General features: G+C 39.5%; 1 protein-coding gene, 1 long non-coding RNA gene and 1 other non-coding gene across 4 annotated transcripts in view; all 3 read left to right on the top strand.

Moving 5' to 3' along the window:
* Window positions 1-5,955, top strand: part of LOC107126773 (uncharacterized) — a 64,631-nt gene extending 58,676 nt beyond the window's left edge. The window contains exon 3 of one of the 2 annotated variants that reach the window (XR_010579542.2): window positions 5,821-5,955. This is a non-coding gene — a long non-coding RNA (uncharacterized lncRNA). The remainder of the gene's footprint in view (window positions 1-5,820) is intronic. The other variant, XR_001483581.4, reaches the window with a different exon arrangement.
* A 6,287-nt stretch (window positions 5,956-12,242) lies between these two features.
* On the top strand, window positions 12,243-12,349 carry LOC123567856 (U6 spliceosomal RNA). The gene has a single exon (XR_006690947.1). It is a non-coding gene; the product is annotated as a U6 spliceosomal RNA (small nuclear RNA).
* Window positions 12,350-13,702: 1,353 nt separating this feature from the next.
* The window catches only part of NTN4 (netrin 4), a 122,234-nt gene continuing 122,112 nt past the window's right edge, over window positions 13,703-13,824 (top strand). The window contains exon 1 of the mRNA XM_005571905.5: window positions 13,703-13,746. The gene's annotated coding sequence lies outside the window, so the exon portion shown is untranslated. The remainder of the gene's footprint in view (window positions 13,747-13,824) is intronic.

Here is a 13,824-nt window from a genome sequence, read left to right as displayed (position 1 = left end):
TGGAGAGAAATTTGACAATGTGGCCTAAATGTAACTTTTCTTTGACCTGGTATTTCCATTTTAATGATTCTAAGAAAATAAAAATTAAAAAAAGAAAATAATCTCAAATTAACAAAATGTTTAATTAACAGACAGCCATAAAAGTATTATGAATAATAGCAAAAGTCTGAAAATAACATAAGTGTCCAAATAAATGTGGCATTAAGTATAATGAAGTAGATCCACTCACTGTACCAGTATATGGCCATGAAAACTGATGTTTGTGTAGAATTTCTAATAACTTAATAGGAAGTGAAGAAAGGCCAGGTGCAGTGGCTTACATCGGTAATCCTAGCACTTTGGCAGGCCAAGGCAGGTGAATCACCTGAGGTCAGGAGTTTGAGACCAACCCGACCAACATGGTGAAACCCCATCTCTACTGAAAATACAAAAAATTAGTGGGGTGTGATGGCGAGGAGTCTGAGATAGGAGCATCACTTGAACCCAGGAGGCGGAGGTTGCAGTGAGCCAAGATCATCACGTCACTGCACTCCAGCCTGGGCAACAAGAGTGAAACTCCGTCTAAAAAAATTAAAAGTGAAGAAAACATGGAACAAAAATTGTATGGATAGATAGGCTAGATACAAGACTAGAAGGAGACATACCAAAATGAAAGCTGGTTTTGTTAATGGTGGAGGGTGTCCAGGTTCTTGGCGTCTTGAACAAAGAATTGGACAAAATGCACAAACAAAGCAAGGAAGGAATGAAGGGTTTTATTGAAAATGAAAGTACACTCCACAGTGTGGGAGCGACCCTGAGCATAGAGGCTCAAAGGCCCAGTTACAGAATTTTTGGGAGTTTAAATACCTAGAGGATTCCATTGGTTACTTCAGGTACACCCTATGTAAATGGAGAGGATGAAGTAAAGTTACAAAGTCATTTACAGTCTAGGCCCTATGGAGATGATATTTCCTGTTATAGCTGAAGTGTGAATTTGCCTTATGTTCCCTGCCTCCAGACCCTATTTTCCTGCCTTAGTTTCTTTGGAAGATGGGTTTGCCCTACTAACTGCTTTTCTATTATTTCCCAAAGACCCATGATGAACACAGTGGTTTCACTCATGGGCTTTGGAGTCCAGTGGTTGGGTTATAGTCTCAGCTCTATTATTTACTAGTTGGGTGAGTCTCAGTTCTCATTTGTAAAGCAAGGATGACAATTGACGGTCTCTCCCTAGGGTGACTGAGAGTTCTGAAGGTGATCTTGTATGTAGGGTGTTTAGCACAGGGCCTGCTCTACATTAAGTCCCCGATAAACGCTAGCTATTTGTTATTGGTTATAATGAGGAAAAAAATTCTATCAAAAGTAGGCACATTAGGGCCAGGCGTGGTAGCATAGCTGGTATTCCCAACATTTTGGGAGGCCAAGACGGGCAGATCACCTGAGGTCAGGAGTTCAAGACCAGCCTGGTCAACATGGTGAAACCCCGTGTCTACTAAAAATACAAAAAAAAAATTAGCCGGGTATGGTGGTGCATGCCTGTAATCCCAGCTACTCGGGAGGCTGAGGCAGGAGAATCACTTGAACCTGGAAGGCAGAGGCTGCAGTGAGCCAAGATGGCGCCACCACACTCCAGCCTGGGTGACAGAGCAAGACTCCATCTCAAAAGAAAGAAAAAAGATAAGTAAGCACCTTAGGACAGGCTCACCCAGATTTGCACAGGGAAGTTTTCCTTTCTCTGTTGGACTCTACTGATGTATTTCTTTGAATGATATACATTTTCAAGGTATTTATTTACTGACTGCAGGATATCTGGAGTTCACAAATGGGGCACTTAAATGTCCTTTTATATACCAAAAAACAGTACACACTGAGAAACAATAAGTATATTTGATTCCCTTTGTCTATTTAAAAGTGCTATATCCAAGACCATACCAGTGAGACTGAGAAAGGAATTCAAAGCTACTGAGTTTAGCTACTTATTACCTCAAGTCTGCAGGCTGTGATTTTTTAAATTTCAGAGTAAGAGATAGTAATCTTTACTTCCTTTACCCTTCCTATAGGGTCATTAATAGACTGGGAACTCCCTTGCTACTTCAGGATTCTTTTCAATGTAAAATTTAATATTATTTTGAAAGTGTTACTATAGCTTTAAAGGATTTGATTACCAAAGAAATAATTCTGTTCATGATAGAAATATCATACATTTTAATAAGAATTCATCATTTTTTTTAAAAAAAGACTCCTTTTTCTCTGTTTGCAATAAATATTGTATTCATTCAAACATTTCTGAAGGAGGACAGATAGTGGGGATATGATGTACTTTTTCTTTATGATGAAGGAATCTTCAATAGTTATGTTAGAGAGACTTACTATATACATGAAAAAGTGCTTGGGCTTCAGTGCAATTAATATTTTTGTATTAATTTGGCTTTAAAATTTTAATTACTCAAATTTAGTGAGGAATATGTCTGTGAGTAAATAGCATTTATAAGTAGAGAAAGTCTAAGGTAGAACATTTGAGGTGTTATTTTGTAGAGTGCAGAAATCTAAATGGACTTACTTTTATTGTAACCTTGAGTGGCTATGCCTAATTGGCTTAAAATTTTTCTTCTTCTTCTTCTTCTTCTTCTTTTTTTTTTTTTTTTTGTTTGAGGTGGAGTTTCACTCTTATTGCCCAGGCTGGAGTACGATGGCATGATCTTGGCTAACTGCAATCTCTGCCTCCTGGGTTCAAGCAATTCTCCTGCCTCAGCCTCCAGAGTAGCTGGGACTACAGGCACCCGCCACCATGCCCAGCTAATTTTTTGTAGTTTTGGTAGAGATGGGGTTTCACCATGTTGGCCAGGCAGGTCTCAAACTCCTGACATCATGTAATCCACCCACCTTGGCCTCCCAAACCAATTTGCTTGAAATTCATTTACAGGTTTTCAAAATGTATTAACACCCTGAAACCATTAATTTGAGCTCTGAGGTGGTACAGTTTTAATATTGCTTAATGAAGTTTTTCTAATGTTTCTGATAACTGAATGCCTCTTCTGTGATGAGGTCGATTATACTGAATATAGTTTTGAAGCAAATTGTGTCATAGATTTACCCTCTAAATTGCATTGTAATCTTGTAAGGTTTGTGGTAAAAATATTCCAAAAGGCACTTGTGTTTGAAATTGCAGCACAGTTTGGGATTGGAAAGTGTCCAGGCTAATTAGGACCTATAGGTAAAATCAAACCAGAAGCATATCTAGCTTAATTAACAGCTTGAACATATTCGACTATATTATATATCTTGAAATCCTACCTATGGACAAAGGATTTTTTAATCAAATTGCTGCTTCAGTAGATTGTGAGCTTTTTTAAGCTTGATTTTCTAATACTTGGACAATAGTACTTTCTTTGAGCTAGACAAATTAAGTAGAATCTTGTACTCTCAATTGTTTACCTAAGAGTGCTAGGCAAAGAAAAGGCTGAATTTGCAAACCCAACTTAGTCACCAAACCTAACTAGCTGTATAACCTTGACGAGGCTGGGGCCTGTGAAATAAAAAGTTTTAAATGGACCTCAGTTTTCTTGTGTCAGAAAAGGTTGGACTAATAACTTCCAAGGTCTTTTCCTAAGCTAATGTTTTATCAGGATAATTATGTCTTAGGCAAAATTATAAATTTTATTGTCTGACTGCTCTGCTAAGCTTCAAAGCCAGTTTAACCATCTGCTGGACATGACTGGTCTGCCATCCTTACTAAGTCAACCTGTTCCAAACGGAAATCAGTCAGCTCCCAAACCAACTACATTTCCTGATTTTCCTATTTCTGCAAAAGAGATTATTTTTTCAACTAACCAGATTCAGAACCCCCAATCCAAGTCACTTTTTTGTCCCCCCCCCCGCCCCCCGCGCCTCCTTCCTGCCATAGGGTTCAAGTGATTCTCCTGCCTTAGCCTCCTGAGTAGCTGGAATTACAGGCATGCACCACCAGGCCTGCCTAATTCTTGTATTTTTAGTAGAAATGGGGTTTTGCCATGTTGACCAAGCTGGTTTCGAACTCCTGTCCTCAAGTGATCTGCCTGCCTCAGTTTCCCAAAGTGCAGGAATTACAAGCATGAGCCACTGCACTGGTCCCCCAAGTCATTTTTAATTTCTTCCCAGTCTTCTGCCAATCCCATGGTCAGTTATGAAGTTCTACCAATTTCTTTTTGGTTCTTCTTCAATTCCCCCCAACCCCTGTCCATTATCCTTATCCTCATTTTGGTGTAGACCTAGGTATTCTCATAAAGTAGCCGTTAGCTCACCTTCCAAGTCTTCTTTTTCTAATCTATGATGTGTCATTTCTAAATTATAACTCGGAGAACCTCCCAACACAAAGCAGCTCGACTTGCCAAAGCCTTTATCTGTTTTTCCCTCCTCTACTTTTTCTTCCATGTTCCACGGATCCCTATGAATCCCCTTCTCCTAATAGACTTCACTCATTCTCTCAGAGGCACTCTGTTTATTCACACTGGAGCACTTAGATGACCACCACCGGCATGGCTGGCCCTCACGCATCACCGTATTAATCCACGCTCACACAATTGTTAGGGCCCAGGTTCAGTCCACATCCTCCATGTGGTTCTTTTAACTTCCTGAGCCCACAAAGTTTCACCTGTATCAATTAGCCTACTTTATATGCCACTCTTGAGGCACTGCCAGGCACCACTTTATCATATCCTGCCTTAAGTTGTTATATTTTATAGAATAAAAATGTAATTATTAACAATCCTATGGTATTGCTGAAAGTTTAGAGGCCAGAGAAACAGTCATCTCCAATATTTTGATGTATTTCTTTCCAGGCCTTTTTCATATGTATGTTTCCTGTTGTTATAATGAAAGTGGCCGGACACTGTGACTCATGCCTGTAATCCCAGCACTTTAGGAGGCCAAGGCTGGTGGACTGCTTGAGCCCAGGAGTTCAAGACCAGCCTGTGCAACATGGCAAAACCTCATCTCTAAAAAAAAAAAAAAAATTAGCTGGGCGTGGTGGTGTGCACCCATAGACCTGCCACTTGGAAGGCTGAGGCGGGAGGATCATCTGAGCCCAGAGGTCAAGGTTGCAGTGAGCTGAGATTGTACCACTGCATTCCAGCCTGGGCAATAGAGTGAGACCCTGTTTGAAAACAAAACAAAAACCAAAAACAATAATGAAAGCGTTATCTACAATTTTGCTTCTTAGTTTTCTTTCACCCAATATATGAGAAAAAAAGTATAACTGAGAGTAATAAAAGGGATACAGGGGGTGCCATGAGAGGACAGAGGGGAAACTAACACTGTTGGAAGAGGAGCCTAAGAAAGAAAAGAGTCACGGCAGTTATTGTCAGAACTGAATTTCCAAGGACCTGCCAGAGGTAGCCAGAAGGAGGAGAGGGTGTGCAGAAGAGAGAAGCATGAAGCAGTGTTGTCCATCTTGAAGACTGCAGGTTGTTCACTGTGGGTGGCAAGGAACTGGGACATATAGGTTTGGGTGCCAAGCCAAGCAACATGCATTCTATGTGCCAATGATGAGAAGCCACTGAATATGTTAATAGGTGCTTGGGCCAAACACACCAGTGAAATTGCTAACTTTTGATGACGTATATATACTGCTCCTGTAGTTGTCTACTTGATATCCAACCTCCCCTTCTTTCCAGTAGAATCCTGATTTTGTTAAGGGTGTCAGTGTGCCCAGTTAAAATGCTTAGCTCTCCAGACTTCCTCATGGTCTAGAGAGGCCATGTAACCCAGTTCTGGACAATTAGATATAAGCAGATGGGTGAGGTTACTGGGAAAGTGTTTTAAGGCTCAGGTGGCATGTATCTTTTACTCTTCTCTCTTTTCTAGAATAAAACCACATCCTGGAGGCAGAAAAACCATCTTGTGCCCATGAGGGAGAACACCAAACAAATTTGTATGACTTCCTTGAGTAGCTGCATTTATATTGGACTGTCTACCTCCTGACTTCTTGTCCTGTAAGAAAAATCAATCTCAATTTGATTAAGCTACTGAGTTGGATTTCTGTTCATGCAACTGAATGTCATATCTAATATAATATTGGATCCACTTCTTAGAGATTGACAATGAACATTGCATATTAAAGATTTTAAGAAGCCCTATTTATATCTGTTTAACCTAATATTAAAATTATTTGACTACCTAATTCTTTTCCCTCAGAACACTTAGTATATTTCACTGAACACGAGTGTTTGGCAGATGTTTGGAAAATGATATTCTCTTTGTGTTGATCCAGCAGGAAACAGTTGTGACATTCTACCAAGATATAGAATACAGGAGGAGTAACATGTTAAGGGAGAAAGAAAATGAGTTTAGTTTTGGATGTGTTCAGAATCCTTCCTCTTAACTGCTTTGCTATATATACCACCTCTCTCAAAAAAGGAAATGGAAAGTTTATTGTGCTTACAATTAGACACACAGAAGTTCAAATTCTGGCTTGTCCGTGTACTCAGCTTTGGGACTTTGGTTCAGTTTTTTCAACCTTTCTGAGCTTTAGTTTCCTCACCATGGGTGTGACAACCTAACCTTAGAGAGCTGTTGTGAGGATTGTATTCAACATTGTACCTGGTAAACTCTAGGTGCTCATTCAAAGCTAATTCCTTTCTCCTTCCAGCTGGAGAAGATTTGCTGATTCACACTTTCATTTCTGTGGAATACCTTTATAGATATTAAGCTGCATTTAAAATTAAGCCAAGGCAACAGAATAGGAGAAAATATTTGCAAATTACCTACCTGACAAGAGATTAATAACGAGGATATATAAGGGGCTCAAACAACTCTACAGGGGAAAAAATCTAATAATTTCATTTAAAAAATGGACAAAAGATTTGGATAGACATTTCTCAAAAGAAGACATACAAAATGGCAAACAGGTATATGAAAAGGTGCTCAATATCATTATCACCAGAGAAATGCAAATCAAGTCTACAGTGAGACATAATCTCACCCCAGCTAAAATGGCCTCTATCTAAAAGACAGGCAATAACGAATGCTGGCGAGGATGTGGAGAAAAGAGAACCCTCGCACACTGTTCATGGGAATGTAAATTAGTACAACCATTATGGAGAATGGTTTGGAGGTTCCTCAAAACACTAAAATTAGAGCTGCCATACAATCCAGCTATCCCACTGCTGTGTATATACCCAAAAGAAAGGAAATCAGTATATTGAAAAGATGTCTGCGCTCATATGTTTGTTTCAGCGCTGTTCACAATAGCCAAGATTTGGAAGCAACCTAAGTGTCCATCAACAGGCGGATGGATGAAGAAAATACAGCATATACACACAATGGAGTACTAGTCAGCCATAAAAAGAATGAGATTCAGTCATTTGCAACAACATGGGTGGAACTGGAGGTCATTATGCTAAGTAAAATAAGCCAGGCACAGGTCTCACTTATTCGTAGGATTTCATGTTCTCATTTAGGATCTAAAGATCAAAAACAATTGCACCCATGGAGAGAGAGAGTAGAAGGATGGTGACCAGAGGCTGGGAAGGGTTGGCAAGGGGTAGGGAGGGACAGGTAGGTGGTGAGGGGAGGTGGGGATGGTTAATGGGTACAAAAAAAAATAGTTAAAATGAATAAGACCGACCGGGCACGGTGGCTCAAGCCTGTAATCCCAGCACTGTGGGAGGCCGAGACGGGCGGATCACGAGGTCAGGAGATCGAGACCATCCTGGCTAACACGGTGAAACGCCGTCTCTACTAAAAAATACAAAAAACTAGCCAGGCGAGGTGGCGGGCGCCTGTAGTCCCAGCTACTCGGGAGGCTGAGGCAGGAGAATGGCGTGAACCCGGGAGGCGGAGCTTGCAGTGAGCCGAGATCCGGCCACTGCACTCCAGCCTGGGTGACAGAGCGAGACTCTGTCTCAAAACAAAACAAAACAAAACAAAAAGAATAAAACCTAGTATTTGATAGCACAACAGGTCTACTATAGTCAATAAAAATTTAATTGTACATTTAAAAATAGTGAAAAGAGTATAATTGGATTGTTTGTAACACAAAGGATAAATGCTTGAGGGCACAGATACTCCATTTTCCACGATGCGACGTTTATACATTGCATGCCTGTATCAAAGTATCTCATGTACCCCATACATATCTACACCTAGTATGTACCCATAAAAATTAAAAATTAAAAATTATTTTTAAAAATTAAGCCAGGGCAATTATTTTGCTTCTACCTATTTAAAATCTGTATATAATTTAAAGATGGAATTTCAGGGCAGGCCGGAAGAGATTGTATCTACACGATGAATTTACATTTTACTATTTCATATATTTAACCAAATAATATGCTTCTTGGGTGTTTTGCACTTTTCTAAGCACTTCAGAAGTATGAACTCATTTAATATTCAAAATAATCTTATGAATTAGACATTATTATTATTCTCATATGGCAGATGTATAAACAATGCATAGAGAGGTTAAGTAACTTGCCCACAGTCACACAACTAGTAACCTGTGGAGCCAGGATTCAAACCTGGGGAGTCAGACCCCACAGTTCATGCTCTTAACCATTGCACTGCTGTACAAAAGGAAAAAGTAAGAGGAATAAACCCATAGTGTTTACTGTTCTTTCCTCCTCATGAGGACTTTGCTAATTGTTTCTTCTCCCCTCCTCGTCCTCCTCCCCCTCCTCCCTTCTCCTCCTCCTCTTTCTTCCTCCTCCTCCTCTTTCCTCCTCCTCCTCCTCTTCTTCTTCTTCCTCTTCTTCTCCTCCTCCTCCTCCTCCTCCTCCTCCTCCTCCTCCTCCTCCTCCTCCTCCTCCTCCTCCTCCTCCTCCTCCTTCTTCTTCTTCTTCTTCTTCTTCTTCTTCTTCTTCTTCTTCTTCTTCTTTTCTTCTCCTTCTCCTTCTCCTTCTCCTTCTTCTTTCTTCTCCTTCTCCTTCTCCTTCTCCTTCTCCTTCTTCTTTCTTCTCCTTCTTATTTCCATAGGTTTTTGGGGAACAGGTGGTATTTGGTTACATGAGTAAGTTCTTTCATGGTGATTTGTGAGATTTTGATGCACCCATCTCCTGACCAGTATACACTAATCCCAATTTGTAGTCTTTTAATCTATTTCTCTACTTTTTAAAAAAAGTAGGCCAGGCACAGTGGCTCACACCTGTAATCTCAGTACTTTGGGAGGCCGAGGTGGTCAGATCCCTTGAGTTTAGGAGTTCAAGGCCTGGGCAACATGGCAAATCTCCATCACTACAAAAAAATAATAATAATAAGCTGGGTATGGTAATGCATGCCTGTAATCCCAGCTATTCCAGAGGCTGAGGCAGGAGGATCACCTGAGGCCAGGGAGGTTGAGGCTGCAGTGAGCCATGATGCCATCACTGCACTATAGCCTGGGTGACAGAGTGAGACCCTGTTTTTTTTTTTTTTTTTAGTATTAATTTGTCTCAGAGCATCTTTTCATCAATTTCAGAAATAGTAATAGGTACAGAAAGTTTTAGCTAAGAGTCATTTAAAGGGAAAAATATTTAAAATCTGTGTCAATATAATGCTGTCAATGGTAGGTATATCTGTAATAACAACAGAACTGTTCTTGGTTTTTTTTTTTTTTTTTTAAATTTCTTGGCCTCACATAATTAATTTCAATGTGAGAGAGCATGCCTGCTTTTTTTTTTTTTTTTTTTTTTTTTTTTTTAAGAAAAGTATAGTTACCTTCCTGGAAGAGCACGTGTATTTTCAAATGCTCTCACTCCCTTCCTAGGAATGAGCAACTGAAGCCAGGAAGCACATGAAATAAGAAAGAGTGCCCGTGGCAGGAGGCTTAGGTTAAAGCTTAAGGAAATTCCCAAGATGATGTTTTCAAAGGGCATTCAAAGGGCACAGTCCAGGTAGAAAACAAAATCTAGGATTAGTTTAATGAAAACAATTCTCCATTTTATCTTCTCCCAATAGTCTTCCAGTTCAAAGAGAGATAAGATTGTACTCATGGAAAATTGGTGGGTAAGCAATGATTTTTTAAACTGGAAACCCAGGTCCTATCTTCAGTGTGTATTTATTGTATGATCTAAGTTTGGCACTTACATCGTTCATCTTGCTTTCTGTTTGTATAAATGGGCACAACTATTCCTGTTCCCTCCCACACATTGATGCTGTGATAAATGAGATCATGTTTATACTTCCATGGAGAAAAAACACTAGGTATACTAAAAATATCACTATTTTCAGAGTCTTTCTTTTTCTTGGAAATGTATAATAATGCCAGTTGTATATAGTATTTTTGAAGAGTCAAATTTTCCATAAAAGTGATCACCTTTTCAGAAAATAGGTAGTCCATTGAAAACTAGAAGTTTCTTTTAAAATTTGTGACCATTTTTCAAATTTAGCAGCTTAAATTTGTTGATTTATTCTTCAAATTCATGTTTATTGAATGCTTACTACATGCAATGTATTTTAGTGAAAATATTTCCCTCTGGTTAAACAAATCATATTTTACCTTTTATTGATGACTCAGTAAGATACCAATATATGAAAAAAGGATTTTAGTTGACTTCAAATATACCAGCCAACATCACATTAGGTTACAGAACTATAAGCCATAGAGCTAAGTTAAGGAAACTGTTAGTTCTATTCTATGTTGATCAGACAAACCTGGAGTTGAGTTCTAGGAGCACAGTGTAAGACAAGCTGGAGTATATCTGAAAAGAGGTGATTAAGATGGTGAAAAGTATGGGAATCCTGTCACAAGGGTGTTTAAATTAAAAGGATAGTTAAGGTGAAAATTATTAAAACTTGACTTTAAATCATTGAATACCTACCAGAAGGGAAATTGGACTTATTCTGTGTGGTTGCAGATGATTAAACTATAAACACAGAATTTTAAGAAGAGAAACATCCCGCTTAAATAGAACAGTGCCAGAAATGAGCAGAATTGCCTTAGAGGCTTTTGTTTGTGGAGATTTTTAGAACAGAAACTGGATGACCTTTGGACACAGGCTTTGTGGAAAGGGGGTTTGATGGAGTGAGAAGTTGGGCTCAAGTGTCCCTCCTGATTCTGAAGGTCCTACGCTCCACTAGGAACCTCACTTACTCTGCTAAGTTACAGGAGAGTGATGCCTTTATAGCTTTTTGGTGCTTTGTTTCTGCACTAGAAGGCCTCAGATTGCTGTGGGTGTTTTGTTTTTGTTTTTGCACTTCTGGCTACTTTTTAGAGTTTTCTCTTCCTTCTCATTACCAGATCGCCTCAGCTTATCCCCTGTCTTTAACAGCATCCTGCTCCATTCTAATCTGTTACTTCTAATAGGCTGTGATCTAGAAAGATGTCATAACCAACTTCATAAAAATGCATGAATAATTTAAGTGAGGTCCTGAAGGGCTCTCCTGTGAGTAAAGTTTTTGGTGCACAGAGTTTTGCCATTTATTTTATTTTATTTATTTTGAGACAGGGTCTCACTCTGTTGCCCAGGCTGGAGTACAATGGTGCCAACACAGCTCACTGCAGCTCAACCTTCCAGGCTCAAGCTATCCTCTTACCTCAGCTTCCCAAGTAACTAGGACCAGAGGCATATGCCACCACACCTGGCTATGCCATTTATTTTACTTTTCAAAGACCCTTTTAACTTCCTTTCAAATTCTCAGGAATATTCTAGATTTAACTTATCAATTTTGTGGTTTCTGGGAACTTGTTACTGAAATTCTGTAAGTTTGCTAAGCTTCCTACTAATTCATAAAATACAAAATATTCTGAATCCATTACTGATGTTTTCAAAAACAAAATCATAGGCAATAATAAACTTATCCAAGATGTTTCTTATGTAGGTAACCTTTTCTTGGATAGTTTCTTCAAAATGAAAATATCCTTTGTAACTAAACTGGACTACATAAGCAAATGATGTTTATTGGAATGCTGACTACTTTCCTGAGCTTTTCATATAGATAGTATTGGTGTCGAATGTGCAGTTTCCTTTTAAATACGGGAAATCATTCTGATACAACTGGTTTTCTCCTTAGTCCTTAGTCTCCTTAGCCCCTTAGTATATAACAATAGTTTTAACATAACTCAGTCAAAAACATGTAATGAATACTTATTGTAGGTGTTCTTGGCTGAGAATAAGGAAGAATATCAGAAAAACATAGTAATGTTTTTTATAAACTGAATATTAAAGACAGTTCTACCATTAGAGAGCTTTCTGTCTTGTTAAAGGAAATAAAAGCCAGTTATTCAGCAATCAAGGAAATATATTATCAATGCAGGATTCGTGCAGACAGTAAATAGCTTTGAAATTTGTAATGAGATATGGAGTTGTTCTGTGATTGCTTTGGCAGCACATATGCTAAAATTGGAACAATACAGAGAAGATTAGCATGGCCTCTGCATGAGAATGGCATACAAATTTGCAAAGCGTTCTATATTTTTAGCAATATATTGTATTCTTGAAAAATGCTAAGACAGTGGGTGTAAAGTGTTCTTAAATGCATATGTTAATTGGCTAGATTTAGTCATTCCACACCATATACATATTTCAAAACATCATGTTGTACATGATAAATGCGTACAATTTTGTTAATTAAAAAACAGAAATTGATTACTTCTGCCTAAATATACTAGACTCAGAAGTTAATAATAAATGTGCATCCACCCCTTTGTTTAATTTGCCTTGGCTATTAAATTAATATTTATGCTAAGAACCTTTGGCTGTTATAGTTTCCTATCATTTATTTGGTAAAAAGATTAATTGGAGAGGTGTTTCAATGGCTCCATTAGGAGATATGAAGAAAGCCCCAACATTGCCAGTATTTGAAAACTCAAAGGGTTTATTTTCTAAAGCAGGTGATGTTACATGAATTGCTGTCCACACCTTCTGCTACTTTCCTGTGTTGGCCGGAAGAATAATTTTAATGTCTCTCAGATGAATTATGCTGACCTCAACACAGATCCCCCTGAGAGATATAAACTTCTTATATGTTCCTGGCCGGATCATTGTAAATAATACCTACATGTATCCCAAAACTCTGAATTATCCTCATCTGTAACAGACACAACAACTAAATGGTATCTGGAACATAGTTAATTTTCTGGAAAATATTCAAAGGAACAAAATGAACACTGCAATACAAAATTGCTGTCGACTTGACTTTTGCCAGTTTCCCTGGATGTGTAAGTAGAATTATATTTTCACAGAACTTGCAAAAATCTCAGACTCGGCTGCTATTTTATCTCTTTCCAGAAGCACCAGCCCTGAGCAATCCTGTCTGCAATTAGCTGCGTGTGGTTGCTACTAAATTGCTCCCCATAAGTTAGTTCCTAACACTGTTTCACAGCACAGCATACTCTATAAAGGGAGAACGCTTGGAAGGACCAAAGAGTTCCCTTTGTCATGCCTCTGCCCTGCCTCTGGACAAGGACGTTCTTACACTGCCCACTAACTAATCCTGTGACCCTTTTCTTTCAGCACCTTCAGTTTGAGTTAGGCAACACCTCTTACACCAAAGTGGGCACACCTTTGGATCATGTAGGCAGCGATTGTTTAGCCGAGACATCCCCCTACCCCCGCAAAAGGCAGCACAGAAGCTGCGAACGCCGCTTAGCAGTTGGCGCGCTCTCAGTGCGGATGACCCGGGGCTGGGTTGGGGTGTCCGTCCCCGGGTCATGGGACTCCCCGAGAGGGGGTGGCTGGGGAAAGAGGGAGGGCTTGTTTCGCCGGGGGATGTGGGAAGTAGGCGCTAGCCTGTTTCGCGGTTTTTTAAGCCCCTTGGCATGCCCTGACCTGATCTAGAGGGAGTCAACTGCTCTTAGGAATGTTCCGGGAGAAGGTGGGAGACTGCTTCCCAGGGGAGGCCTGTGGGTGCTGCAGGGCACCAGGGGGATCACCAGGGAGATGCAGGGCGCGC

Source organism: Macaca fascicularis, chromosome 11, assembly GCF_037993035.2.
Source record: "Macaca fascicularis isolate 582-1 chromosome 11, T2T-MFA8v1.1".
In the NCBI taxonomy this organism is placed as follows: domain Eukaryota; kingdom Metazoa; phylum Chordata; class Mammalia; order Primates; family Cercopithecidae; genus Macaca; species Macaca fascicularis.
This window is presented reverse-complemented; position numbering and strand designations above follow the sequence as displayed.